We start from the raw sequence: 24,485 nt of genomic DNA, 5'->3' as shown, positions 1-24,485 counted from the left end.
CCACGTGGTGACGCCCTAAGCTCCAATGTGATGATATTTGGAGGTGCGCTCTGGGGCATAATTACGCTTAGATGAAGTCATACAGGTGGGACCTTCATGATGGGGCTCATTTCCTCCAGCAGAAGAAGAGGAGAGACCCTCCTCTCCTCTCTGCATGTCCCAAGGCCCAGCCTTGGGAGGAAGGTGTGCACATAGTGGGAGACAGGGCTGGGCAGGCTGGGAACAACACTCTTTCCACCCCTGCAGTCCCCATGTGTGCTAGCACTGTGGTCTCAAGTTTCTCACCCTCCAGAATGGTTAGGAAAACAATGAGGCTGAAGTTTCCCAAAGGGTCTATTTCCTTATGGCAGTCTCAGCTAAGACATGCTTCTTTTCATGTCTTGTGGTTTTTCTTGTTGTTACTGAAAACCTGCTGTTTGGGGTGATACATTTGAGGGAGCCCTAATCCAGGCTTTGTTGTTGTCTGCTTGTTTGTTTATTTAGGACCTGTAATTAGGGCCTCTCCTCCCTCCTATGTGGGGCTTCTGCTGCTCCTCAGAGGGCACAGCCCTGGTCATGCTCAGAGCCTTCTGGTAGGACAGTGGGCTCAGTGTGCTCTTCTGCTGTTTAGTACTTGAAGTCTCTGCTAAGCTGTTTGAAATTCAAATTGTGGCCTTGCAAATCCACAATCTATAGATGTTGCTTCAGCGTTTCTTCAAGCCTGGCACATGTGCCATTCTGGTATAGAACATGAGACTTGGAAGGATGTAAAACAAATAGCTATTGGATTGTTTCTAAAGTACCTCAGGAAATGATGCATTTAGTGCAAGGAGCCCACCCCTCATAGACACCTGCCTGCTTGTGGCCAAACTAGGTGGGCAGAACTGAACTATTACTGGTCGTTCCCAAACTGAGTGAGCTGGGGAGACAGGAGCAAGCTGTCTATGAAAGTTATGAACTTACAGCAAGTGACTTCCTTCTGGGATCCTTGGAGGGATGGGGAGGTTGAGGGTATGGGTCACCAGCAGACTTCCTCCTGCTCTCACTTCAAAGCCTCACTGGCTGTATTTCCCAGTGGGAAATCAAGTTGTTTATGATGTGGAGACGTGGCAGAGCGGGTGACCACACCACACAGACAACTGAACTTTGGGAGACTTGGCCTGAGAAGCCATTGGCTCAAACCTCACAGGAACTTAAGTCTCCATTAATCTTGTTACTTTATAAGCACACACTGTGCTGCCAGGTGCTACAGCTGCATAGATGGTTTGGGCCTGACCCTTAGCCTCAATGGTCATGATTTAGAAATGTTCCTTTAAATGTGTGTGCAAAGTGAAATGGGGACAGGAGAGTGAGGGCTGACAGGCCATAGTGACTTCTGGGAGCAGGTAGTGTTGGAGCTGTGTCTCCAGGGATTTGTAGAAGGCGTGCAAGTCATTTACAGTAAGAATCCTTGTAGTTTCACCCCAGGGGCTCCTTCTCAGACAAGCAAGAATCAGGATTATATCCAGGATTCAACCAGCACTTCCCATGCCAGAAAGGGCTCAGAGTAAATTAAGGGGTGGATTCTGATGACTGACTGGGCAATCCCGCCTGCCTGAACACCAGACTTTCCTCTCTGACCTTTGTTGGGGTTTGTTTTCCTGGACCTCCCCGGAAATCTTCAATTTGAGTGTGAACGTGGGTGTCCAGACTTTTCTTGACCCTTCCAGGTGTCTAGCCTGGGCCTTCCTATGACCTGGAGTAGGGGGTATGAGGTACTTTTCCCCTTTTCCTAAAATCTCAGAGATAAAAATTCTTAGCTTTTGATTTTTACAAGTTAACAGTTCACACTATTCTTTTTGCAAAAGTTTCTTTTCTTAAAAAAAAAAAAACCCACAAAACAACTTTCAGTTAGTTGTTGTGGCACACATCTGTAATCCCAGTGGCTTGGGAGGCAGAAGCAGGAAGACCACAAGTTCAAGGGTAGCCTTGTCAATTTGGAAAAACCCATCTCAAAAAAAAAAAAAAAAAAAAAAAAAAAAACGAGCTAGGGAGGTGGCTCAGTAGTTGAGCACTCCTGGGTTAAATCTTCAATCCCTCCCCAACAAAAGTAGTTTCAAAACAAGTTTGAAAAACACAAATAATTCTATCCTTCAATATTCCTCTCTTTCTGAGACTATGATTCAGAATCCTGCAAAATATTTGTCTTTTATGTGGCTGATCTATATACCCACCCTGAAGACTTAAGCTCGTGGCCCCTGCACCTGTGCATGTGGCACGTGGCATTTATGCTGCAGAGATGCTCCCCAGAAGCCCAGGGCCCTGGTCACAACTATGCAGGATGCTAGCAGCACCAAGTGCTGCTGGGCTCTGCAGGTGGACACTGTCTTTCCAGGCACGGTGGGATGCATGTGAAGTAGGGGACTCTCATATAAACCTATATTGGCAGTGCATTTTAAATATTCCCTGTGAAGGTATAAAGTGCTTAAATAAAAACTCCCATAGACAAGTACATGCTAAGCTTTGCACCAAATCCTAACCTTGGGCCTTGGTTGTTGGCATAGTCTTGATAAGGGGCACCATTTTGGTAGTGCTTGTTTAAAAAGGTAGAATTAAGCTTTGCTGAATGCAATTTGGGTAGCTTTTTGTTTCTTCCTTTTTTTTTCCTCTATAGAGGTGGTCCAGTGGTGGGGGATGAGGGACAGAGAGTCTCTTTGGGCAGGAGATGTCATGGGCACCTCAAATTAAGGTGAGCAGCAACCCCTTCTTGTTGTTTGGATGGACCGAATGCAGCCAGCAAGACCTGGGCATCTTGTGAGCACAGAGTGCACATGTGATTCTACAGTGCAGAAAGCTCATCAGCAGTTACATAGAGCCAGGAACTCAGGGAGTGATGGATGGAAAAGAGGCATTCAGAGTGACAGGAATAATCTGAGTGGAGGGTGGGTTCATAGGTATATACAGCATCAAATTCATAGGACTTTACCCTTTAAACATATGCACCATATTAATTATAAATTATATCTCATCAAGGTTGGTTAAAGGTCCCCATGTGTGCATTTAGGTCTTGCCTCTTCCCATCAGCCTATGATCCTCTGGAGGCAAGGCCACATTTTCATTGTGTGGGGTGCAGCAAGGCAGCAACACACTGTACCTAGGAGGCCTCTGACGTAGACCACAGTGTGAACCCACACTCTGCATCTGCCCGTTGTGATCACTGGAGAAGCAACCTAAACTGGGCCTCAGTTTTCCCATCTGTAACATAGGGACAAAACACCTCATATACAGAATATTTGGAGAGTCTAATTGGTATGATTTTAAGTATATCTTTGAAAATAATTGTTATGTAATAAAAAACACATGATATCTACTATTATTCATTTTTATTTTTTGGCAAAAAATCAAGGTAAATTAAATAGTTTGGGATCTATTGTACCTTAGAGTATACTTTGCTAAACAGTAGTATATACAAAGTGTTTGGTTCAGATTTCAATTGACTAGGTTTTTCTTTTTGTCTGTTTTGGTATAAAATTCCAATATATTCTGTGAATTTTGTGAGCAACATACTACCTGATTCTGTAGTATTCTTTCCTTCTAACTTAGTGGCACAGTTCTTGGGTTGGGGGAGGTGTCCTAATGAAGAGGTTTAAGGCACAGTTCTTGGGTTGGGGGAGGTGTCCTAAGGAAGAGGTTTAATGCACAGTCTCCCATCTCTAACCAATGGGTCTACAATTTGGCAAACACAGAGGACTGGTAATGCAGATGAAACTACTGCTGTTTTCCTAAACAGAAAATGAAGAAAATTATGTCTTAGAAGATCCCCAAGGAGATATCTTTACATATGGAGAGTCCCCTTTGGTCTCTTTTATTCATGACTAACGTAGTTGCAAAAGTGTAATTTGACTGTAAAAATATTAACCTCTAAAGGCAAGTTTTCTAAGATGACATTTACAAGCCATTTTACACATGCTTATAGATTAATGTGACACAAGTTGTCTGTTTCCAATCCTATCCTCAGTTCTTCTTATATTAGGATTGGTAGCATTTGGTTTTCAATGTTCCTCTTGGGGCTCAGACAGCCTTGAAGGTATCATTTAGAAAAATGATGGAAATCTGACTCTGATTTTTATCTCATCATAAATATCTCATCATTTATCTCCTAAAATTCGTCTGCCCCAATACACATGTACTCTGTGTAATTTCATATATAAGGATCTCAGTTCCTAGTAAAAACGTCAAATTGACCCCTGGGACTCCAAGGTCATACACGTAACAGCTTTGTGTTTTCTTACCTACTTTGTGTCTTCCCACTGTGTTTTCTCTAATGACCTTTGAAATTACTTTCATTTTTCTTTATGCCATCAGCATGAGATCTCATTTAAGTGCCCCTGTTTCCCTTTCATCAAGACACTCACTGCTTTTGGTGATGCCTGGGAGGAACAGGTCCCAGAAGAACCGGTTGTGACCTGGTCACACATTCAGCATTTACTTATTGAATGCTTTCTAAGCGCCCTGCACTGTGCCAGAGGAGTGAAGAGGAGACAGGTCCACAGGCAGATTACCTTCAGGTGGAGTCCAGGGATAAGAATCAACCAGGAGCATTCCAAGAATAGCTACTGAGAAGGAAATAATGTAGCATAACAGAGTAATCTACATAATGTAAATCATGCAAAAATACCAAACTTAAGGAAATCGTGTAGTGTGTACTCAGGGGCACGCACAACAAATTAGAGGAATGTGGAGTAACATAGATGGAGAGGGACACCAGAAGGGTACAGGAAGTTTGTAGTGGACAAGCCTAAAGGGAGGCCCTCTGAGCAGTGGCCCTTGAGCTGGGGTCTTTGGCATGATTTTAGTGGTGAAGATGAACATGGTTTTCACAACGGTGAAGGTCATCAAGTCTGCCCTTCCTGCAGAGCCGGTCCAGCAGCCTCTCTGGGTCAGGGCCCAGACAGCACCTGGGTTCCTTCCATTCTTCTCAGCTCACAGCACCAGGCCCTGGCCAGCTCCCAGGAGGTTCTTGGAGCCTGGGGCAATCCTCCTGCATTTCCATGAGACAACATCTGGTGGAAGGATGTGTCACTTCCTGAGTGTCTCTGTGAAAGAGCCTTTTCCCAGAATCCCTAGTGGGCTTCTCACAAAACATTGGCCAGGGTCGTACCAAGTGCCTCTTCCTAGCCAATCAGTGGAGGGGCAGCAAGGCCTAGGTGGGCGGAGCGCCATGGTCTCCTGAAGAGAAAGGAAGCCATAATGGTGTTAGAACCCAGAAGGTGCGGGCTGAGGGCTGCTGTGTGGTGAGTGGCAGGTGGGGTCCTGCCTCTGTGGCCCCCAGTTTTGAGGACACGGTCCACAGGGGGGAAAGCAGTGGAAGGACCGGGCGAGATTGCTGCCTTTGAGTGGGGAAGCGGCCCTACGCCTCAGGGGATCAGCTGCCTCTGTGTGGCCTCAGCACCTGGGCAGCGCTGGGCATGGTCCTCCCCGACCCCCTCACGAATCTGAGCATATGGCAGCCTTTTCGTGCCTGGATTCTGGACAGATGAAGTGAGCATCCAGACCCCTCAGGGAGTAACGGTGGGGCTTGTTGTGTGGAGTGGCAGGAAGGGCCAGCAGCGAGGCCCTGTGCAAAGGCGAGCTGCCCCGCAGGCGGTGGTCCTGTTGGAAGTTGTGGTAAAGTGACAGGGAGCATTCAGCTGGGGGTGTGTGCGTGGGACAGGTGACTTAAGAGTTTTCGGTGCAGTCTATGTTTCCACCAGTCACCACAAAAGTCCTCTGAATGTTGCTTTTGGGGTTACAAATAATTTTTAGAAAGCGTGAATTTACAGATACAGAACCTATAAGTAACAGGGCCAGCTGTAAATAGGTGAATCCGTGGAGTGGGGAACTCTGTTTTTTGTATATCTGATATGGCCCCTATATGTTTTTTCATGTATTCAGGTGTTAGCACCCAATATGATAAGCCATATTAAATGAGCTGTTTTAGTTGAATCACACAAGGATGGAGAACGTACATTTTTAAAGGGTATTTATATTCTTGGAGAGAAAAATTATAACAACATACAGAACTGCTAAATTCTTTTACTCTTTTACATTTTTAAATAATTAATTATTTTGTCCATTTCAGTTGTACATCGATTCCTGAAATAAAAGGCAGGGTTAAATCTGCACATGCTCTGAAAGGGTGCAGAGTCACTGAATTATGATTTCAGATCTAATGACACAAAAAAACTCTCATGATTTCCAAAGATGAAGTGTTCCTGGCAGTGAGATGTGGTTCAGAGTGATCCAAAGTGGAATTAGTTGTGGGTGGAAAGCAGTTGACAAAGAAGAACCAGAATTTTTCATAAATGTAGGAGAGTTGAGGTCTGTACTCTAAAAGGTAGGATTGGGAAAGTCCCAGCAATCAGTGACAACTACTTGCATCAGGGAAAAGATGAGGGCAGAAGGAAACCTCCTAATACATGCACTGCAGCCTTCTGATTGGCAGGGAACCAATGGATTAGTCTGCAAGGCATGGGCAGACTACATTCTTTTGCTCCAGAGGAACTGTTCTTCTTGAACCTCCACTTGCCCCAGTGTAGTGCTCCCATGGGAAGAGGGTTTGCTTTGTAATAGGACTTCTGTTACCATTCCTAAGTATCTAAATGGATGGCAGCCAAGTTTAACTTTGAGTCAGTATCATGGGATTTTAAAGTAAGAGCATGACCCTCAGTTCCATTTTTCTGCTCTAATCAGAAATCATATTCTGATTGTTCCCTTTCCTGGGTACAATAATGCAGATTTAAGTTCTTCATTCATGCCCTCCAAAATAGCTGATTTTTTTTGCTCTTCATTTTCTCCCCTTTAAAAAAGTAAAGCAGAGAAAATGGGAAAGTATTCTTTTTTCCTAAAATTTGAAGAATCAAAGAAATGCCCTTTTCAGCTCAAACTGTAATTATGGGGCCAAGAGACTTGTTAGCTCCACTGTCTACTATCATCTTTTAAAGAAATATTTAAAATGTGTTCTAATTATTTATACATGATAGTAGAACACATCATACATAAATGGTCTATATCTTCTCATTCTTCTGGTTGAACATGATGTAGAGTTATATAGTCATGTAATCATATATGCACATAGGGTTATAATGTTTGATTCATTCTATTATCCTTCTTGCCCCTACACCCTCCACCCTCTTCACTTTCCTCTGTACTAATCCAAGTACCTCCATTCTTCCCTAGCTCCCCCCATCCCCTTATTGTGAATTATTATCCGAACATCAGAGAAAACATTCAACCTTTGGTTTTTGGGGATTGGCTTATTTTTCTTAGCATGATATTCTCCAGTTCCATCCATTTACCAGTAAAGGCCATACTTTTATTATTCTTTAAGCTGAGTAATATTCTGTTATGTTTCCATGCCCTGCTTTCTTTATCTGTTAATCTGTTGAAGGGTACCTAGGTTGGTTCCATAGTTTAGCTATTATGAATTATGCTGTCATAAACACTGATTCGAATGCATCACTGTAGTATGCTGATTTTAAGTCCTTTGGGTATAAACCAAAAAGTGGGATAGCTGGGTCAAATAGTTGTTCCATTCTAAGTTTTCTGAGGAATATCCATACTGCTTTCTGTAGTGGTTGCACCAATTTGCAGACCCATCAGGAATGTATGAGTGTGCCTTTTTCCCCACATTCTTGCCAACATTTAATGTTGCTTGTATTTTTGGTTATCGCCCAAATCATCTTTTAAAAACAGTATTATTTTAATTCTATAAATTCATGGGTACTGTGTGATAATTTATGCTTACATAGAGAACATAATGTACAAATCAGGGAAGTTAACATTTTCATCTCAAACATTTCAAACTTTAAATGAACAAAATAATTGTACATGTTTATGGGCCACAGTGTGATATTTCAATACATGTATACAGTGGGTACTGATCAAATCAGGACAATTAATATTTCCATTTTCTTCTCACTACCTTATAATTGGGGTCTTTGAGCTTTTCTCTCTGGTTAGACATAAAACATAATAGGTCATTGCAAAGACTTGTCCCCAACTCTTTTGTAGAGCACCAGAACTTATTACTGCTATCTAACTCTTTTGGTACATATTATCCCATCTCCCCCTACCCACCCCTCAACACTTCTCAGCCTCTAGTAATCACTGTTAAACATTTAGATTAACTTTTAAAAACATACATGTATAAAAACATGGTTCTTGACTTATTTCTTTTAATACCCTCAAATTCCACCCTCTTTGCTGTAAATGATGAAATATCATTCTTTTGTGACTGAATAATATTCCATTATATACAACTGTGTGTATATAGCACATCTTCTTTATCTTTTCATCCACTGATGGCATCTGGGTTGATTCCATATCAGCTGCTGTAAACAGTGCATCCATGAATGTGGGTGGCAGGTATGTCTTTTATATGCTGATAGCATTTTCTTTGGAGATATACCCAGAAGTGGATTATGTAGTAGATCTACTTTTAGTGCCTCCATCTGTTCTCCATATGACTGTATTAGTTTGTGTTCCTATCAATAATGTATGAGAATTTCCTCTCACATCCTTGCCATCATTTGTTTTTTGTTTTCTTTTTGGTGATGACCACTCTAACTTTGGTGAGATAGTATTTTTTGAGTCTTATGGACCTGATGGCTAATTAAATTGAGGGATTTTTTTCCCATGAATTTGTTGGCCATTTGAATTTATCCCTTTAAAAATAGACATGCAGACCAGTGGAACAGAATAGATTCAGAAATAACCTTATGTACTTACAGGCAAATGATTCTCAACAAAGGTGCCAAAAACATATGTTGGAGAAAAGAGAATTTCTTCAAAAAATAGTGCTGTAAAAACTGGATATTCACTAGGAGGAGATTTAAATTTGACCTCTATTTCTTGGTATGAAAATAAACTTGAGGACTGGGGTTTTAGCTCAGTGGCAAAGCACTTGCCTGGCATGTGGGAGGCCCTAGTTTCATCCCCCATAACAAAAACAACAACAAAAAATGACAATGAGAACAGAATGTGTAAGAAACTCAAATGTAAGATCTGAAACTGTGAAACCACAAGAAGGAACCAGAGTAAACATCTTGTGACATTGGTATAGGCAATTACATTTTTCATAAGACCCCAAAATACAGGGAATAAAAGTAAAAATAGACAAATAGGATTAGTCAAACTGAGAAGCTTCTATGCAACAAACTTGCCATAGAGGGAAGAGACAGCCTGCAGAATGGGGGAAAATTTTTGCAAATGATTAATGTGACAGAAAGTTACTATGTGAAATATACAGGAACTTAAAATGCTCAATAAGAATAGCCACATGAGCAACAACAACATCAACACAAAGTACTCCACAAATAACCCACTGTGATGCCAGGGCAGATTTGTTGTTCAGAAGAGCAGATTCTGGAGAGAAGGGGACTTTGGACTACTCCATTCTGACAGGGCAGAAGGGGACTCCAAAATGACCCAGTTGCTCTCTGGCTACCTCTGCATTGCTTTGTGGACCAGGGTTACTCAGGGTCACTGTTATTTCAGCTGATCTTCTAGTTAGTGGCCTAAGTGAAATACTTATATATTCCCTAAGATGATGCTGATGTTGTGAAGTGGAAATGATAAGGTTCTTTCTCTGTGACTGGGATGAGGGGGAGAATTTGGTTTGAATCTAGGGTAAACTATCACATCCAGAAACGTGATTGGTGGGTGATTGGAGGCCTTCTCTTCCTCCTCAGGGAGCAAATTTATATTAGTACCATTTTGAAGGGGAGGGTGATAATTTGTCTCAAATTACTTGGAGGTTTTCCCTGGGTGTGGAAGTTGGTATTTCTGATGTCACTCTTGAGCCAATTACCTGATGATGCTTAGCAGGCAGTTGGGCTCCTGGTTCTGAGGCCTGGAGCAGAGGTCTGATCTGCAGCTCCAGATCGAGGTGAAGAGAGGAGGAAGGGAAGTGTCAGGTTCTAGTTGGTGGCTTGTCAGACTGGCTGTGTGGTGCCATCACTGGTTGAGTTGTGAGCCTTGCCAGTGCCCAGTCTGATACAGACTTTTAAGAAAACAGCTCTGCTAATATTTTTTTTTTTAGTTTTTTTTTTTAATGTGGACACAATATCTTTATTTTTTTATGTGGTACTGAGAATCAAAACCAGTGGCTCATGCATGCTAGGCAAGTATGCAACCATTGAGCCACATCCCCAGATCCAGCTCTGCTAATTTTAACCAAAATTTATTTTTGGAGTTTTGAGTTCTGGAACTTCAAGATAATAAGCTTATTTTGTTAAGTTAAAAAAAGTTGTCAGACCTGTGGCCAGTTATGTTTTAGCCTCAGTTTCTTCATCTGTAAAACGAGATTCTGGCTCCTTTGCAGTTTTGTTATTCTATTGTGAATTGATGGTTTATTTTCTGTCTTCTCTTCATGACGTGATGCCTACTCATTCCTCTTTCCTTATCTATATGTTTTTCCTGATGTGCCAGGAGAACAAGGCAGCAACATTTTATTTGCTTATCCTGAAGATGTGAATTGAAATGGAGCCTTAAGTTGTCTAATTCTGAATCTGTGAGTGGATTAATTAAAGGGGGAGGCTCCAAACACTGAGTCAAAAGACCATGCTAAAATGCTACATCCTTATCACTATTCTGCAAAATTATAGTTTAATGGGGCAAAAATAATTGCATCTATGTTTCTAGCACATTTCATGAGTATTTTGCCTCATGGATTTACCAGGATTTTAAATCTAGTACAAAGCTCTCTTGGTTTTTCAGAAGATCCTCTTTATGGCTTGAGTTAAGTATGTTTTTATGTAACAAAAACCTGTTGTGCATCTTCTAATATGGTGCCAGAGTGAAACAAATTGCACCTGGTGTTTTATTAGTGGTGGTTTGAGTTCATAAAAAAAAGGTAAGATAAAGAAAAAGCACATTGCAAAAGCAACAGAGGTTGTGTAACTCCATTAAATTATGTTTACGGGTTTACTTGTCAGAGTTTTGTAACAAAATGTTTTTTTCTGGAGTCTATTTATCAGTATTTGTCACTAATTAGTGCCTACAAATTACCCTTTTATGAGAGTCATGTTCTTGCAGTCATCCTGGTGTCTTAATAAATCAGAGCTGTCACTGCTCACATGCTTTGCTGTTGTTAGGTTTGGCTTATGCTTTTCTTTCTGGTGCATCTCATGGTTCTCTCTCTTCCCCAAAGGTTTCCAACAACTGTGACTCCATTTTCATGAATGAGAAGGAAATGAAGAGTAAAGTGGACACGATAGTAAACTTCACCAAGCAGCACTTCACTTCCCAGGTGGAAGTCACTGTCTGGGCGCCCCGACTCCCCTTGCAGATTGAGATCTCAGACACAGAGCTAAGCCAGATCAAAGGTTGGAGGATCCCAGTGGCCTCCAACAGAAGGTGAGGACCATACCACAGTGGGTTACAGTGGTCTGTGCTTGGGGTTAAGAGGAGTCTGACTTGGGACTCACTCACATTTTAGTATTAACACCTTTTAGAGCAGTTGTGAGGATTCAGTGAGATGATAGGTGTGCCTAGCATGGGCCCTGGCATTGGCTCAGCTGTTTTACATCCCCATCTCACTCATGTTCATTCTTGTGTTCCTCTTCCTTAGTCTCCCTGCTCGTGGATGTTGGTCATTTCTTATGGACACAATGCAGGGATTAAGACTGCGAGCTCTGGAGTGAGGCTGTCTGAGTTTAAACCCTGGTTTTCCCACTTAAAGCTCTGTGAACTTGTAGCTTCACTTGTCCATTCCTCAGTTTCTTTTCTGAATTGAGAATAATATTACTGAAAAGTTGTCCCAAGAATTCAGTGATGTGATGTGTACTTCAGTAGACAGAATTCTAAAGATGAACTGCTTGCTCTCCAAGATTACCATCACCAAACACTGATCTGATAGGGTGGTGAGGGGACTTCACAGAAATAGCTACAAACAACTGATCAATGGAGAGTACCATGGTGGGCCAGACCCATCAGATAAGCCATTTGAGAGCAGAACATTCTCCATAGCCAATACATAAGGGAAGTGGGAGGGATTTGAAGGTGTGAACATTTGGACAGAGTGTTGCTGGCTTTGAAGATGGACTGAGCCACGTTTCAAGGAGAGAGGGTGACAGTATTTAGGAGCTGGGAGTAGCCTGAGGATGCGCACCAGTCAGAAAATGGGGGCCCCAGTCATTCAACAAAAGGATCCAAATAACCTGCAACAACCAGACAGATCCTAGAGGTGGGCTCTTCCCTCACATCTGCTCATCAGAGTAAAGGCCAGAAACAGAAAAGGAAAGGCCAAGGTTGGCCTGAGTTGCAACAGGGAAGGTGGTGATGGTGCTCAGAATGTGAGAGGAGCATCCTGGGGAAATCACTCACTGCACAGACAACTGCAGGGCTGGTAGAAATCTAGATTTCAGAATGCTGCCACTGAGGGCCTGGAGGGAATTGAGGAAGGCTGATCCTTGCTAGGAGGCCACAGAGTGCTCAACAGAGCTGCATACTGCCGTATGTAGAAAGCAAGTGAGGCTGGCTGTGGCTGAGGAGGTTATGGGTGTGCACCTTGGAGTCTTCTTGCTATGTATGGAACAGGACCTGAGGACGTTGAATTTTTTAGCATCACTAGATGGCCAGCTATGGGAAAAGCAAGAGACTCCCTGTTGGAAAAGTGGGCCCTTCAGCAGAGGTGAGGATGGGACTCAAGACTCTTCCCTGAAACCCGAACGACAGGCCCAGAGCTGACTGCCTGTGTGGCTTCTTGATTTTGGCCCACCCTCCACCTCTTCTAGGGCTGTGCATTCTGCCTTTTGGGCAAAACTAGCAGGGGAGGAGTGGGCACCCCATGGTATCCAAAACAGATCACATGGGCTCCAAGCTCAAGTTGTCATTAGAGCCAAAGCTCAGAAAAGCCCATCAGCACTTGTGCACTAAAACAGAACAAAGTTACTAAAGCAGGTGTTAGTGGGATCCAGGATTTTCTGTCATAATATTCAGAATGTGCAGAAGACAATTGAAAATCACTTGTTATACCAAGCAGGGAGAAAAAAACAAAGCTCTCAGTGAGGAATTACAAATAGCCCCAAAACAAAACAAAACAAAACAAAATTAGAAAAACTCAGCAAGCACATGTACTCAACATAAAGAAGAAGATGTAAATCATAGGACTAAAAAAGAGAGTAACTGTCAGTGGGGCTGTTAGAGGATCAAGTCAGTGGAAGACAGACAAAAGAATTTACTCAATATGAGTAAGAGAGAAGTAGGTTGGGAACAAGCGAACAGAGCTTCAGGGACTTGTGAACAATGACAAAAGATCTAAATTTCTGTAATTAGAATCTGAGGACAGGAAAGGGTATAGGGCTTAAAAAGTATTTGAAGAAATAGTGGCTGAAAACTTCCCAAATTTGACAAAAGACACAGCTTGTGGATTTGAAAAGTTGAGAAATCACAAAAGTGACAAATTCAAAGAAATCTATGCCAAGGCAAATCATAATTAAGCTTGTGAAACTTAGAAGACAAAGGAAGAATCATAAGAACATTCTGATATTACACTAATTTGAATGAGGATGAATTTCTCATCTGAGACCAAGGAGTCCAGAAAGATGTGGCACATTTTTCCAATGGTGAAAGAAAAGAACTGTCAGTCCTGAATCTATATCTGAGAAAAGTATTCTTTAAAAATGAAGGGGAAATAAAGACACTCTTACATAAAGAGAGACAGAATTTATTTTCAGGAGACCTACCCTCAAAGAATGGCTGGTGGAGCTTCTCCAAAGAAAAAGAAAATGATAACTGAAAAAGATTTGGAACTTTGAAAAGGAAAAAAGAAAGACAGAATCAATAAAAGTAAAATAGGATAGAAGTCTTCCTGAATTCATGAATTTCTTAAGTTATATTTGACAATCATATTTGGTTGAAACAAAAACTTAGGACCTCATCAATGTGGTGCTTAAAGCACATAGAGGAAGTCTTTAAAACAATTGTTTGTGAAAGCAGGGAGGCCAAGGAACCTAAATGGAATTAAGGTGCCTGCCTTCCAAGTGGTCAAACTTTGTTACCAGGCCAAAATAAGTTTGGCATGGAGGTTATTGCTCACCCATACATGCATACAGGCACAAGTGACTCTAAAGTTGGTGATATCTTGTGGTGAGCCATTCCTGCGGACTGTGGTCGCCATTACATGATGGCGCTGGCTCCGCTGTGGTCTGTGAAGGACAACTCCATATCAGAGAGAGTTGGCATGTTGTCAACTCCTTATCAGAGAAAGTTGGCGTGTTGTTTTCTAACACCCTGTGAGAAGGGTCCACGTGGCAGCTTCGCATTGTGGTTCGCGGTGCTTTATTAAGGCTGGGAGGGGCATCCGAGGATTATTAGAAGAATTATTAGAAAAATATCAAGGGCCTGAATAAACTGCTGAAAGAAGATTCCTGAGTCGCGTCTTCCTTGCGGGCAAGGGGGTCGCGACAATATCTGAATGAGCTCTGTGTGTGCCAAGGCCAATTGCTTGGTTTTGGTATTGTCTTCTCATTACAAAGATAGTCATTTTGCAGTACTGGGTTATGAGTGTATGGGATCTCTCCATACTTTTTTTTCTTCCAGTGAATTTGTGATTATTTTAAAATATTATTTAAAAGTTAAAATAATTAATAGAATAAAGTTTATCTTAACCTAACAGAACTGTTTTGTTTCAATAATTCAGAACTTCTAAAAGTTCACGTATTTACTGACAACTTTTATCATAATGCCACCTTTTAATGAAGTGTAAAATATACTTTATAATGCACTTCTCTCAGTTTTATCCACTTAATTAAGGGGAACTTCTCATCACTAGCACAAAAAAAGACAGCTGGTATCATTTATAATAAAATAAATTGTATCAAAAATTAATACAAAGAAAACAATGTTCTAAATTTCTGAGTAGATGCTGTCTCTCTGTGTGTCTTTGTTAAGTATCAGGACAGCGTTTAAAGACTTTGTAGCATTGATCAGAAACAGTGCTGGTGATATATTCTGATGGACTCAAAAAAAGAATGGGAATGACTTTTCAGTATGTCACAATGTTTTTAATGCTGTGTCCCTTTTCTTCTGAAGGCATCTCTCTTACCCATAAAGATCTTTACTTCTCGCTTCAGAAAACTGGAATTGCTGGTCACAGTGCTGGTTCAAGGAGGCAGATTGACCTATTTTGAATAACACATATTTCAGAAATCAAATGGAACTGGATGCAAACCTGCTAGTTAGTCAGTTTGCGTCACTGAGATCAGAAGACCTGACAAGAACAACATAGAGAATGACAAGTTTATTTCAGTTCATGGTATCAGAGGTGCAGTCCATGGTCAGCTGACTTCATAGCTCTGGGCCAGAGGTGAGGCAGACCATCATGTCAGAAGGGCAGGGAGAAAGAAAGCAGCTCAGGATGTGCTAACCAGGAAGCAGAGAGAGCACCACACTCAGCAGGGACAAAATATAAACCCCTAAAGCCTACTCCCAGTGACCTGCCTCCTACAACTATACCCCACTGCCTACAGTTACCACCAGTTAATACATATCAGTGGATTAATAGGTCACAGGTCTCATAATCTGATTTTTTCACCTCTGAACATTTTTTCATCCTTTCGTACATGAACTTTTGGGAATGCCTCAATCTAAACTGTAACACACTTGTTAACCACTGTGAGCCTTTTGTCACAGCCACAGTAAAGATGAGGTTAGTTGTAGAGCCAGTGAGGACGTACACAGGGACAACCAGATTGGGCTTGGCCCTGCCTCTGCACATGATCAGTTATGTGGCCCCTTTCTTATCCACATGATCAGGATAGCAGTCCAACTTCAGTTTTCAGGTTTTGTGAGGAATGAATGAGTAAAACGTGTGGCTGTTGTAAAGTCAGCTGTCATCATGGGGAGACTAGGCCTATAGTACGTGTAACAACAGTACATAGGAGTTGCTGTCATTTCATCCCCTGATGTATTCCTCCTCACTGGTGGTCGCAGACTAGGCAACAGCCATGAATCAAAGTCCTCTCCTATGAGGCCACAGGAGAGGTTCTTCTTTAGGGGAAGGTTCTGGAATTGCAGAACCAGAGGATTTCTCAGGGTGGGCTGTGGACAGATGGAGAGCATGTGCCAGGATTAGAGGAAGGGCCAGAGCCTTGGGGAAGGGAAGCAGAAGCCAGGAATCGGGAAAGGAGAGATCCACTCACAAGTTTTACCAGTAACATAAGCAGCATTGCTCCCAGAGCAGCACTTGTGGGTGAGAGCAGGATATGCCAGAGGAGAGCGCTCTGGCACCCCAAGGGCCTAGAAGGAGGGAGCTGCTTCTGTGGAGTCCACTGGCCCAGGCCAGTGAGGAGTGGGATATGAGAGCAGGCCCAGCCCACTGGCTCCTGGTTTATCTTTGCAGTTCCTAAGGGGCTTTCCCAGTGTCTTCACAACTTGATGTCCTTGGACCTTGATCTTTATACTTCCAAAGGGGAGGAACAGGCATCCATTTTTATTTTTATTTCCAGCATGAGATACCTGAGCCCATGGGAGAGCAGAGCACCTGTCTCAAGGCCCAACAGGGAGTGCAAGCAGGAATCCAGACAGCTCCTCTGTCTCAGGACCTCGCATTTCTGCTTCAGAAGCCACCATCTTGCTTCATTCCCACATGGGGAATTGTATTTTGATGCCCAGTTTCCAGAAGGCAAAGAGCAGAGGCTCCATTTCTGCCTGTCTGGTCTGGAGTCTCCTGTGGCAGTGGACCAGGGAAGCCAGGGTGCACTTGCTGTCCACCTTCTAAGTGTGAAGCAGCTTGTGTGGCTCACGGTGACTGCTGAAAAGGTATTGAATGAATTAACTGCTGAAAGTTGAGTGAATCAATAGATGAACAGATTTGGCCTGAGAAAAGCCACTTTATTTCACTCTGCGCCATCACCTGGACTCTAAATCAGGGGCACATGACACTCATTCCCAACAAGGATCCTTACTCTGTTGTGGTCTGTTTGTGTTCAGGCCCACCCAGGAAAGCAAAGAGGAGGAGAATGAGGAGAAGAAGAGGTGAGGCTGCTCCCTGCAGTACCAGCGTGTCCTGGTGCACGTCCTCACCCAGTTTGTGACCAAGTCATCTGACTTGGGTCAGCTGACCTACATGTTGGGCCCAGACTGGCAGTTTGACATCACTGACCTTGTGACAGTGTTCATGAAGGTGGAGGAGCCCAGAGTTGCCCAGTGTCGCCCAGTTACAGGATGGCAGAACCCTGGTTGATCGGGAGCCAGGAATCACCACTGTTCAGGTACAGGGGGTTCATGTTTTGCCACCTCTCCAACACCACTACCTGCTGATGATGCAGGCAAATGCTGCCATGGCGGGGGGTGTGCACATTTGTGAGGGTGATTGTGCAAATGTGCAGATACCGAGTCTGCCTGTGACAGAATCATGTAAAGCAATAGAGTATTCACCAATTTTAATAACCTAAACACATTTTGTATTTTCTTAAAAGGTTGAGAAAAATGCCTGATCTGTTTTTACCAGAGAAAGCTAAATGAAACACATAGTGTAAGTCACCCTTTTCCCGATAAGACACTGTTTTTTTTTTTTTAATCTGTACTAGTAGGTGGTAGAATCTCTGAAAGCAAATTTCTCCTCAACCTTAACATTTAACCATTTAGCTATATTATACCTTTAACAGTAGACAAAGATTTTTTTAAAGCATGTATTTGGCTATAAATCACAAAGAATCCATAGTTCAAAGCTCTCTATTTTCATCATACTAATAGTAAAATAATTTCTAACTGATTTGGCAAGATTAAAAAAAAAAGTCACAGCTTGTTTTATTTTTGCAAATTTAAAATGTTACTGATCATAGTTAATTATGTCTTATTTTAGGTGTTGCCAAAGTTGATTTTTGACAAAGTTGAATTAAATATGTAACATTCTATATTTGTGTCTATTTCTGTGTAATATATTACCACCAATTTAACATTTCAAGACAACAGTAATTTATTAAGTTATATTCTGTGGGTACACAGTCCTGGTGGGTGGGCTGGTTTCATGCTCAGGGTTCCCAAGGCTGAGATCCAAGTGCTGGCTGGGCTTGGCCCTTAATCTTGGAGTTTTGGGAACTCATTGGCTTTTAATCTCATTCAGTTTCTTGGAAGAACTTAGCTCTCTTATAGTTATAGCACTGAGGTCACAGTTTCCTTACTGTCAGCCAGGTGTTGCCCTGTCCTCTAAGAGGACCCCTCCATTCCTTCTCACATGGTCCCTCTCATGAGTAATGGCTGGATTCAGTCCTTCTCACACTTAGAGTCTGAATTCTCCTGCTACCAGCTGGGGAATGCATTCTGCTGTTAAGGGTTCCTGTATAATTTGGGAGACCCTTGTTTTAGAGCCAGCTATGCCATATAACAGTGTGATTGTACAGTGCTTTCTCATTGTGTTTGAAGGTTAAGGTCAACATTTAGGCGGACTTTTCTGGAAATTGTGCCTTTGACATATTCCTGTCCCGCTTTCAGTCTCCCATGGTTGCACATTAGATAGTAAAGTGGTAGGAACAGCTCCTTAGGACATGACTATTCCTTACCCTACTTTAACTGTTCATCCAGTTATCCCACAGTTGTCCACACAGTGATCATATTGTCCCATGATAGGCATTTAACCTGCCCATTGAAAGAGATGTGAGCAGGAGAAGAGGGCTGAGCACCATTTCCTTCAAAAGAGTGGACCACAGGCCACTGCTTTCAAAGCCTGAATGTCGGTTGTTGGGAAAGCGCTACTCTTTGAGTGCTGAGTACCAAGGCAGGCAATTTGAGTTATTGCCTCTAACTTAAAACAAGCTTATCTCAGAAAATACACTGTTGTTATCATGGCATGAATCCCAAGAAAGGAAGTGTATTAAGGTGACCTTTATAAAACTCCTTCAAGTGCTAAGTTTAATTGGACCATGGCAGGATACCTACATAAGCAGTCTTCCTGTGTGTGCTCTATAGAGCACTGCAGAGTCTCCTGAGGCCCTGCCAGCTCCAGGACTTGAAATTTTCACATGGGCAGAGACTGCGCTTTCTCACTTACTCCCCAGGTCCTCTCACCTCTCTCTGACTCCATCCTGGCTGAGAAGACAGTGATTGTCCTGGATGACCGCGTCACCATCGTGGAGCTGGGCATGCAGCTGGTGGCTGGCTTGTCCCTCTCCCTGCAGCTTCACAGGGTGGACCAAAGGGTCATCGTCTCTACAGTGGCTGCCCAGGATGTCCTCCAGGCCTCAGAGCAGGTGAGAGCCTGGAGCCCTGTGCCCTGGTCCATGGTTCAGCTCCTCTCTAGGTCTTTTTGTGCTACATAGAGGGTCAGCAGTGTCTCGCAGCCCCTTGCTGTTCTTGGAGCTGCTCCCTGCATCTCTCCCAGCACATTGGGCCTAGGAAAGCGTGTAGAGACCGAGGCTCATTTCCTCTGCCATTTGTTCTCCAGCAGGATAGATAAGCTGTGATTGGATAGTCTGCTGTTGGACTGTGAGCTGAGGGCCATGTTTTTTTACCTTGGCCAAACCAAATGGGTAATTTCTGATACTGCATCTTGCTGAGTTGCTGAGACTGGCCTGAACTCATGATCCTCCTGTCTCAACCTCCTGGTTGGCTAGGATTATAGGTGTGCATCACTGTGCCTGGCTGTTGCAAATCATTTATAAAGATAACTGAGGCACTGGGCCGTTCAAGCAGTCCAACTTCATAATCCATCATTTACCAAGAAATTTACCAGAGTGCGTTTTGCTTCATCAGCATTGGCTTCCTAATAAAGTAGGTTCAAAGCAATATTATCTTTAGCAGTAGCCTGAGTAGTTGCACCTAAAATTGATTCAGATAAATTGCCTTGTCTTTCAAAGTGTTTTTAGAAAGGTCAAAGTCAAATTCTTTGGTATGGCATGCAGTAAATTACTTTACACTTTAGTGCATTCATGAAAGCTTATTATTTATTTCTCATACTAGTTGAGCTCCTACAGATTATTGATGCCAGTTCAAGGCATGACAAGAACTGGTAAAGATTATAAAATGGAAGATTTTTTTCTACATATACTTAAAAGCATTTATATAGGAAATCTTTTTTGAAGGGAGCTGATCATGCTTTGATTTCGTTTCCCTCAGGAAGCCATAGTCAGTTCTTGGATTTTGTTCAGTGATGGCTCCGTGACACCTTTAAACATTTATGATCCCAAGGATGTTTCCATAACTATCTCATCATTAGATAAAATGGTGGTGTCTGTCCAGCCAAACTTGCAGTCCCAGTGGCCGGTTGTGGTTGCAGAGTGCGAAGGACAAGGGCCCCTGATAAAGTTGGAGATGATGATCAGAGAGCCTTTCCAGAAGACCAAGAGGAAGAGTGTTCTTGCTTGGGTAAAGAAAGTGTCAAGGTCTGGTTTGCACCAGGGATCAAGGAGGAGCACCGAGAAGGTAGCAATGACATTGAGGGTGTGAACCGGGGATACAAAGATCACCACAACTCCATAGAGTGGGAAGGGAGCCAGGAGCGAGCAGTCCAGGAGTGGCTCCAGCGTGGGAGCCCTCCTGGCCCAGAGGACAGGACCAACAGGAGCACAACCCTGCCACTGCCTGGGGAGGGGAAGGACAAGAAGCTACTCAAGAGTGGTGGTGCAGATGCCTTCACCAGCTTCCCCACCCAGGGGAAGTTTCTAGAATCTAGTAACCCTAGTGACCTTACAGTCGCCTCCAGGGGCTTGATGGACTTGGAGATTGGCATGTACGCCCTGCTCTGCGTCTTCTGCCTTGCCATCCTTGACTTCCTGATCAACTGCGTGGCATTTTCCTGGAAGTACAGACACAAAAGACTTGCGGTGAGCGAGCAGGGCAACATCCTCCACTCCCACGACTGGGTCTGGCTTGGGAACAAGGTGGAGCTTTTGGAGAACCCAGTGGACATCACGCTCCCCTCGGAGGAGTGCACGACCATGATAGACAGGGGGCTGCAGTTCGAGGAGAGGAACTTCCTGCTGAATGGAGGTTCCCAGAAGCCCTTCCACAGTCAGTTGCTCAGACCTTCTGACTATGTCTATGAGAAAGAGATGAAAAATGAACCTGTAAACTCTTCTGGCCCGAAGAGGAAGAGGGTCAGGTTTACTTCCTACACCACCATTCTTCCTGAGGATGGGGGCCCGTACACCAACTCCATCCTGTTTGACAGTGATGACAACATCAAGTGGGTCTGCCAGGACAAGGGGCTGGGGGACTCACAGGACTTCAGAGACTATATGGAAAGACTGCAGGACCAGATGTAAACTCCTTTCTTATGTTGTATTCACCTTTATGCCTTCTGTTTTCTGAATGGTGGAGCAGTGAGTCTGATCAGAAATAGGGTGACTTCACAAAGCTGAGTTCATGGAGGTCTGGAGGGAGCCCTTCCTAAGCATGTTTCAGAGGCCTGGAGAGTTATGTCAGCTTGGGTTTTAAGCTGGGAAATGCCTCTAAGACAGCTACATGTAGGGACTGGAGGAATTCTAAGACAACAGTTTTGCCTACAGCCTGGTACCAGCTCAGTGCAGGTAGAGAAAACCCGACCCCACAGACATTGTTAGTCATCTCATGGTGAATGGGTGTGTGTAGTGAGGGGAGATTTGGATGGTGATTTTCCTGTTCCTAGACCTTTTAAAGCACAGTGGGCAGGTACAGCCCGTGGCCTGAGTTTGGACACTCGTGAGAGGTGACTGAATGTAGCTGTCCTTATTTGTTAGGAGCACTGCTCAGTATTTTTATATACATTTCCACCTGCACCTGTTCCTTTGACCTCTGGAATTTTTTTTGAAACATGAAGAGAAGAAATTTCAGCCTTTGAGATCTGTGTGATTTACAAATGAGTTTTATTCCCTGGGATTTGCCTTGTCATGTCATTTCCTGGGTCTCCATACAGGATGTCAGGTTTTTCAAGTTTTGAGCACTTCTTTCATTAGTGACAGCATCTAAGAAGCTTATTCTCACTTTGTTTTTCCTACCTTTTGCTGTTGAACTTTCTTGTGTATGACTGGGACAGGGGTTTTGCTTAAAATGTTGATATCCAGTGAGGGAGGGTCATCTCTTTACATTTTTCTATGTGAAGTTTAATACAACTTAGAGGAAAGTTGTGAACACACACATTTATTTTTATCCTCTGTTTGCTAAGAATCCTGAGGAGCTCCTGGAGAACACTGCTGAGGGCAGAAAGCCCCCAGGGAGCAGTGATTATGCAGGTTCTTTGTAGTCAACACAATGTACCATCCAAACTGAATCTAAAGGTAGAATCCATCTACATCTGCGCTGAAGGAAAATTTCCCAGGGAATAGCCTCCAATAAAACTTTCCATCTTACCAGAAAAAAAGAAAATTAAATGATGTTTCAAGTTAGCAATATAAATTTTTCGTACAATAACTATCTTCACAGGTGTTCGTTTGCGGGAAAAGCAATGGGTTCCCCCCAGAATTCACAAAAATAAATGACTATTCCAGAGCCCAAGAAGCAGATATTATAAACAAACTATTAAAAAATCAAAGTGCTAAGAGGAAAAAAAGTGATTCTTGTATAATTTTTAAATAAAAATATTTAGAATCATCATGAGTCATTATCTCAAAGCAAGAATTTCAGATTAGCATAATGTGACACTTTTATTTATTAAGATGCTATAGGTGGGAAAGCAGACACTGGACTAATCTGTCTCATTATGAGTTAACTGAGCCATTTGCATCCCTAAGAAATGGAATTTGAAAGGCCCAAAGTAGGAGGCACCTGCATCAAGTAACCCTTACTCCCAGTGGCTGACAACTGAGCTATTCAAAAGAGAATTGTTTTCATTCAATTGCTCTCTTATTTTAGATTCTCATGGATGGGAACTTGACAACTCAGCCTCTTCTAGCCATGATGCAGCAGCCAGAAATTTCTCCTATAGCTCTTGCATGCCACAGACAGGGCTGAAATTGCAGGTGGTATAGCGGTGGCCTGAGAGGCTGGTATTGGATTGGTTTTATAAGTATTTAAAATGGTGCTTAGGAGCTGAAGCCAGGGACTGCAGAGAGCTTCAACTTAACTGGAGAATGAAGCAGAATACCTAGGCCTTAACTGCAAAAGCAGTTTGCAGGCCAGCTGGTGCCTTTTAGGAAGAGCTCCCTGGTTAGCCAGTGGCCTTTCAGAGGGCTTAGTGGGAAGGTAGCACAGAACAACTGTGAGGACAGAAGAGAGTTCATGCCTGATGGACGCAGAGCCAAGCTATCCAGGAAGTCTGGCTCCTTCTAGAAGACGTTTTCAGTTCCATCTCTTTTGGAGCTTCAATATCCAAGAAATAATGGAGGTCCTTTCTGAAAGTGAGGAGTGTGAATTGAAGGGAAGGAGTTTACTCAGCAGGCCGCCTCCCAATCACTGGCACATCAAGACTTTGGTGGGGGCATAGTTTGGGAGGAATTGCCATTGTTGTGGGGAGCATCACTAAGGAACATACAAATTGGAGCCTTTCCTGAGGTGGAAACATGGGGCAGAGACAGAGAGCAAACAGGGAGTATTGGGTTGTGCCAGATCAGCCTAAATGGAGCTGGAAGCTGACCATGATCCTGAAGAAGCTTCTGGTGGACAACACAGACTCACCCAGCCTGAATCAGTGCCCATATAGTCACCTGTGCTCCTTCACATTAGAGTTCAGTTAGTTCAACTTGGAGGAAGTCAAATGGAAGGTCATGGGAAAGGGTCCATTTTACCATATAATATCCACTCACAAAAACATATCTACATGTGTGTGTGCTTGAAGCTGAAAAGTCAAATGTAGACCATTTAGTGAGACTCAAGAGTGACAGTTGTTTTCAGATGTGACATGAACATCTTTTACTGAAGTATTTTATGCTCCGATTTACTGCAGAGTATAAACCATGGGTTAGATCACCTTGTTTTCCAGTTACTCAGCCACAGCTATTAAGCACTAGACCTCAAGATACCTAAACCCAAATGGGAACAACATAAACTATTAAGCCTTGAACTCCAGTTTCCAGTCACCATGTTTCACCTGTCTTCATTCTCTGGGTTTTCATGGTTGAGATATTCAGATCCTGGGGCTCGAGGAATAACCTAGCTCCAGGTTGTCAAGGGCTGCCAAGTCCCCTTTTCCCCATAGAGTGGCATGCTTAGACTCCTCCTGAGGGAGGAACCAGCAGGTGTTTGGAGAGGGCTGCAGGCTGTGGACATTGGTCGCAGGCAGGGAGCTTGAGATGTGAGCTGAGGACTGCATGGTTTGGAGCAGTTGAAGATGTGCAGCCACTGTCTCCAGGTCCCGGGGTTCCTCTTTCAAGTCCAGAGTACAGGGACCAAGAAACAGCTGCCAGATCAAAAAGCCTGCTTTTAAACATAGGTGTGCTGCATTTGAGAGAGACAGAAGAGGAAGAAAAAGATCCAGCAAACCCCAAAATACTCTGTGTACTACGAGAAGGAACATCACTTTCCTAGCTGTTGCACACACTGGCCAGGGTAAATTCCCAGCTTACAATAATCCTCCATATCTACACAGAAAGTTTCGATTTATGCACATAAATGCAGTGAAAACATGGATTGGT

At 43.1% G+C, this 24,485-nt stretch overlaps 1 pseudogene; it reads left to right on the top strand.

Annotated features, from left to right (window-relative positions):
- LOC101973141 (transmembrane protein 132B-like) overlaps nt 1–22,468 on the top strand; it is a 40,174-nt pseudogene extending 17,706 nt beyond the window's left edge.
- Nucleotides 22,469–24,485: the final 2,017 nt, after the last annotated feature.

Source organism: Ictidomys tridecemlineatus (assembly GCF_052094955.1).
Source record: "Ictidomys tridecemlineatus isolate mIctTri1 chromosome 1 unlocalized genomic scaffold, mIctTri1.hap1 SUPER_1_unloc_2, whole genome shotgun sequence".
In the NCBI taxonomy this organism is placed as follows: Eukaryota; Metazoa; Chordata; class Mammalia; order Rodentia; family Sciuridae; genus Ictidomys; species Ictidomys tridecemlineatus.
This window is presented reverse-complemented; position numbering and strand designations above follow the sequence as displayed.